At 38.2% G+C, this 6452-nt stretch overlaps 1 pseudogene; it reads right to left on the reverse strand.

The window, feature by feature from the left end:
* LOC123946326 overlaps positions 1 to 5851 on the reverse strand; it is a 112193-nt pseudogene extending 106342 nt beyond the window's left edge.
* Between the last annotated feature and the right edge of the window lie 601 nt (positions 5852 to 6452).

Here is a 6452-nt window from a genome sequence, read left to right on the forward strand (position 1 = left end):
TCACTACCTAGTTTTTCCTTATTAGAAAAAGTCAAGTCTAGAGTGTAAGCTTCCCTAATTTCTTCTTTAGCCTTTTGTAACTGGAATTAGAAAGCAACATCTCAAACATCTGTCTAGGTATGTAACATGCAGCATAATCCTACAGTAATATACATTGCATTTCTCCCTTTTTGTACAGAATAAAATTATTTCCATTATCTTTATGCTTGGGTTTCTAGATCTCCTTATAAGTGAACATTATTTTTAAAGTCAGGAAACATTTATTGAATCCAAACTCCTGGCCTGGTACTTTTCTAGATGTTAGGAATATAAAGATAAAATTTTATTTTGTTATATATTATTTTCTTGTCACACAGTAGGTGTTTGGTAAACATTTGTTGAGTTAGTAAATAAGTGCATACATTGATATGTAGAACTACTTGAATATTCATTAGACCTATTTCCTTTGAACAAGATTTTCCTTTCTATTGACATATTTTAGTCCATTCCAACTATTCTTGGCAATGACGATGATAGCAATAAGTTTGATTTAAAAAGTACTAATTGACAATAAATGCAATGTTTTATTTACATTTCCACTATCCCAGTCAGTAATCTGTGTGGGTGGATAGGAACAAAGACTAATTCAAGTTAACTTAAATGAAAGGGGTTTATATAGTACATTGCAATAAAACTGTTGTCATATCAATCCTAGAATACCCATAAGTAATTGCTGTAATAGTGTAAGAAATGGGGTTCTGGATACATGGCATTTCTTGGGACCTCAAGCAGAAATTCATAGATGTGACCCTTCTGTATTATTGTTAATTACCATGACCCATTGGTATTTCACATGTCTGCTTTTTTCTCCTGTACTCTGGTCCATTGGCCACTCCTGGTTCAAGCAGCTCATGGCCAGTTACAAAAACATGACATTAAATGGCAATCGGCACTCAACTCAACATGGGAAAGACTGACAGTGATAGAGATGGGGGTGAATTTAAAGGAATTTAAGCCTTATTTAAAGGGGACTGCCAGTTTTCCTTGTGGGAAAATGAATCTATTGTTGCCACAATATCTGACTTTTCACAAGGAACTTGGAATCTTGAGTGAAATTTCTTAATTTTTGAAGAATGGCATCTAAGTTGAAAGGAAGGAAGGAAGGAAAAGAAAAAAAAGGGACAAGCATCACTCCAAAATGGAGCATTTTTCCATGCCTTATCTTATTTAATCATCACAACCCTGCAAAATAAATATTTTTATAATCTCATTTTACACATGAGGACATTGAGACTCAGAGAGCTTAGGCTTGCACAAAAGTCAAATAACCCGTAAGTGGAAGAGATGGGACTCAAAATGCTAAATCCCGTTTTATTTCCATATTGCCTCTATGAAATCATGGTAAAATTTCAGAATCATTTTATTTTCCATTTCCACATATAGAATTTATATCTCTGGAGCTAAAAGTATTCTTATCACTCCTCTTCCTTGCAACATCTGCCTTTCTCTTATTCCATTCCAATCTTCCTTTCCTATCAGCCATGAATGAGGCTTTCTGAGCCACTATGGAAGGTAGAAATGAGCACGGACTAGGGAAGGGAAGATTAACCCGGTAGCTTGACCAGCTTTTGCTAGCCTGTTAGAAATCACAATAATAGGGTCTGAAGTGTATGGGGAATTCAGGGTTAATTTGGATCCACATCCAGGACGGGATGTGATAATTGTTACTGTCTCTTAGACTACAGAAGTTTTTGTCAAAGGGACAGTGATATTTGTTCCAGAGGGAGCCATGATGTTTGAAGCAGATTCTCATCTAACATTCAAGGGACAGTGGCATAGTTGGGATATCAGGATAAGAAAGTGAAAAATGGATAGGTAGGTTGTCAAGACCCTAGCTGGGGGTCCAGAACTGAGTAATAGTCTCAGGAAAAATTGACATAAAAACCAGGCATCTGCGTAGAAGCCCCATTCTCTAACACCTGAACTCCTGGAGTCAAAAATAAGGAAGGGAAAATGTAGCTTGAAGGCTAAGCAAGTATCCTAGAATCCTCATCTGGTCCACTGACTATCAAGCTTAGAACAGGAAGACTAATTCCAGCCTCTTTTTTGAGTAGCCTTCTGGGTAGTGATAGAACTGAATTCATGAGGCTGAACAGACATGTCTGTGTATGGACAGAGCTGAACATTGTAGGGACCGTCCTTCTTACCTGAGGAACAAACTAAAAGAGGTTTGCCTAGCTTTGCAATATTAATATAACACCTCTCTGGAAAGAATCAATGAGTTATGCATAAACTCTAAATAATACTCAGGAAGATACCATTTTAATGGACTCTTGAGATTATATAATTTTTTTTAAAGTTTTTATTTTTAAGTTATCTTTACACCCAACATGGGGCTCAAACAACAAGGTCAGTTGCATGCTCTACCAATTGAGCCAGCCAGGTACCCCAAGACTATATACTTTTTAAAGTAAAGTATCATATTACCAGTGTGAATGATTATTCCCTTACCAATATGTTCTACGAATATTTTAATGCCAGGTAGTCTCTGAGTTTTATAAATATCAGGTTTAAGAGCATCCTTCCATTTATGCATCCACTAATATGTGCTGATATTACATGTACCTACTATGTGCCTCAAGGTCATTGTGCAGTCATACTGACTAACATTTATTGAGCATTTACCCTGCAATCTGCATTGTTCATTTACATGCATTAACTCTTCATTGTTCACAATAATCCTATGAGGTAGCTATCATTGTTATATCCATTTTAAAGGGAGAAAAAGCACAGAAAAGTTCAGTACAACTTTTAGTTGTATGTGAAAATGTTCCTATATTTAAGAAATAAACAATTTAGAGAGATAAGACATAACTAAATATAGACAACCAGTCACACTGCCTCCCCACACATTCAACCAAGGTTTGCCTTGATCCTGAATATTTCCCCCCTCTGTTCCAGTTGACATCCAAGCTACTCTAATGCCACCTGTTGATCAGCATGGGGAACTGTCTGACTCAGTACCTTTCCTATAATTCTATTCTAGTCGGATTTTGTTCTACATTGCTCTCACTGCTTTATTTCTGGTTTTAAATATCCACTTTATTCTCTACAGAACTCAACATATATTATTTCTATCTAAGAAGATACGGCTTATGAGACATCTATAGTAAAACACGTACCCTAAGAAATGTAATCCATTGTGAAATACCCAATGGATGATTCCATAAACATGAATGGGTTTCTTTACTGTAGGAAATCCAAGTGGAGGTGGGCAGCTGGGTGGCTCAGTCAGTTAAGTGTCCAGCTCTTGGTCATGATCTCAGGGTCATGTCTAGGTCAGGTCATTTTCCCAGGTCCCACATGGGGTTTCCTGCTCAGTGGGGAGTCTGCTTCTTCCTCTGCCCCTTCCCCTAGCCTGTGGGCTCGCAGGCTCTCTGTCTCTCTGTTTTGCAAAAACAAATAAATAAAATCCTGGAAAAAAAATAAAAAGAAAAGAAAAGAAAGAAAGAAAATCCAAGGAATGGAGATTGTAAAAAGTTTTCTTGTAGGTAAAAAGGATGACATCCTGTATACATTTAGTTTTCTGCTTCTTTTGCACTTTACCTTCTTCTTCTGCATTGTCCAATGTCTATAGTGTTAGGTTGTCACTAAGCTACCTCATGATAAGGGTGCTGTCTTTGTATGAGTCTTCTTTCAGTGTATTAAGTTCTGTGATGGCTTCATCAAAATTGGTTTTAGGCATGGCACAAAAATAGACAATAGATCAATGGATATATACAATGGAGAAAAGACAGAATCTTCAATAAATAGTGCTGGGAAAACTGGACAGCTATATGCAAAAGAATAAAACAGGGTAGGGGCGCCTGGGTGGCTCAGTGGGTTAAAGCCTCTGCCTTCGGCTCAGGTCATGATCTCAGGGTCCTGGGATCGAGCCCCATATCAGGTTCTCTGCTCCACAGGGAGCCTGCTTCCTTTCCTCTCTCTCTGCCTGCCTCTCTGCCTAGTTGTGATTTCTCTCTGTCAAATAAATAAAATTAAAAAAAAAAGAATAAAACAGGGCCAGTTTCCTATACCATACACAAAAATAAACTTAAAATGGATTAAAGACCTAGATGTGAGACCTGAAACCATAAAACTTCTAGGAAAAAACATAGAGAGTAATTTCTTTGATATTGGTCCTAGAAACATTTTTTCCTAGATGTCTTCTCTGGCAAGGGAAACAAAAGCAAACAAACTATTGAGACTGCATCAAACTAAAAAGCCTTTGCACAGCAAAGAAAACCATCAATAAAATGAAAAGGTAACCTACTGACTAGGAGAAGATCTTTGTAAATGATATTTCCAAGAAAGGATTCATATCCAAAATATATAAAGAACTTATACAACTGAGCACCAAAAAGGAAACAACAAACAATCCAATCAAAATGGGCAGCACACTCATATAGACATTTTTCAAAAAATAGTCATAGTGATGGCCAAACCGACACATTAAAATATACTCAACATCATTAATCATCAGGGAAATGCAAATCAAAACCACAATGCAATATCATTACCTTACACCTGTCAGAATGACTAGCATTAAAAAGATAAGAAACAAGCATTGACAAAGATAAAGAGAAAAAGGAACCCTCCTGCACTGTTGATTGGAACAAAATTGGTATAGCCACTGTGGAAAACAGTTTGCAGGTGGCTTAAAAAGTTAAAAATATAATTACCATATAATCCAGTAATTCCACAAAATATTGGGTATTTACCCACTAACTCAAAAGGATATATGCACGTTTATGTTCTTTGCAACATTATTTATAGTATCCAAGATATGGAAGAAATACAAGTGTCCATCGATAGATGAATGGATAAATGGATATAGAAGATGTGGGGTGAAATATTACTTAGCCCCCCCCCCCCAAAAAAAGAATGAGATCTTGCCATCTGCAACAATATAAATGATGGACCTAGAGGATGGAATGCTAAGTGAAATAAGTAAGACGGAGAAAGACAAATGCCATATGATTTCACTCATATGTAGAATTTAAGAAGTAAAACAAATGAACAAAGAAAGAAGAAAAAGACAAAGAAAAAATCCAGACTCTTAAATACAGAGAACAATCTGATGGTTGCCAGAGCGGAAGTCGGTGGGGAGATGGGGAAATAGATAAAGGGGATTAAAAGTTGCCAGCGCTGAGTAATGTATACAAATGTAAAATCATTATATAATGTTTATGTTAAAACATTATAACACTGTATGTTAATTATAATTCAATAAAACAGAACAACAACAAAAGTAGTTTTAGCCAGTATGCAGGCAAGCTTTGGGTTATTAAGGATCTCATAGTAGAGTACAGAGAAGTTAAGAGCCAGCCCCATGTGGACTGGGTGTATGGGTTGCCTCTCTTTATAGTTTGTATCAAATGCCTTTTGGAAAGCTCCTCCAGAATTATCTATAGTTTGTTTTTAATCATCACCATGTTCAACAAATGTTACTGGAAGTAAACTCCATTTTCAGATAAAAGACTTTACTTTTTGGATTGGTTGCATCGGCTATTAAGTTCTTACCAACAATTGTCAGACAGTGGTGCAGATGAATCTCAGTTCAGATTTTTCAGTTGTGACTTCTTATCAGAGGTGTTCATCTTTTGCTCCATAGTTTAAAAAATCCTTTAGGGGCATCTGAAGACATTCTTATAGGCCACCTAGAGCAGGCTACACTCTGACTGGGCAGCTTGGTGCTATGCTCTGTCATGGTCTTCATACAGGTGATCAGCCTGCTCAACCAGCTTGCCTCTGTCTTCCTTGATGAGCAGGCTGCGTGCAGGGCTGGTGGGGTTCCAGGACCAAGACACAGAAGACAGTGAGGGCAAGACATCAAGGATGTAAGCACCAACAGTGTATGGAGAAGTCCCCCTCAAGAGAACTCATCTCTGCAGCCACTTTGATCTACATTTAGATTTAGCAGAGGAGGGGTGCCTGGGTGGCTCAGTGGATTAAGCCGCTGCCTTCGGCTCAGGTCATGATCTCAGGGTCCTGGGATCAAGCCCCGCATCAGGCTCTCGGCTCCGCGGGGAGCCTGCTTCCTCCTCTCTCTCTGCCTGCCTCTCTGCCTACCTGTGATCTCTCTCTGTCAAATAAATAAATAAAATCTAGATTTAGCAGAGGACCCTGCTGGAGGCAAGGAGCAGGCCATGGCCTGCACACCATTTTCAACTGGTCTTTCTTTCTGCTTCCAATCTTTTTTTTTTTTTTTTAATTATGGCCATCAGAAAGGAATGGGCTGCCAATTTACTCTTTTTTTTTTTTAAGATTGTGTTTATTTATTTGACAGAGAGAGAGATCACAAGTAGGCAGAGAGAGGGAGAAGAAGGCTCCCTGCTGAGCAGAGAGCCCAGGACCCTGAGACCATGACCTGAGCCGAAGGCAGAGGCTTAACCCACTGAGCCACTGAGGCACCCCCTCTACTTCCAATCTTG

The sequence above is a fragment of the Meles meles genome, chromosome 7, assembly GCF_922984935.1.
Source record: "Meles meles chromosome 7, mMelMel3.1 paternal haplotype, whole genome shotgun sequence".
NCBI lineage: Eukaryota > Metazoa > Chordata > Mammalia > Carnivora > Mustelidae > Meles > Meles meles.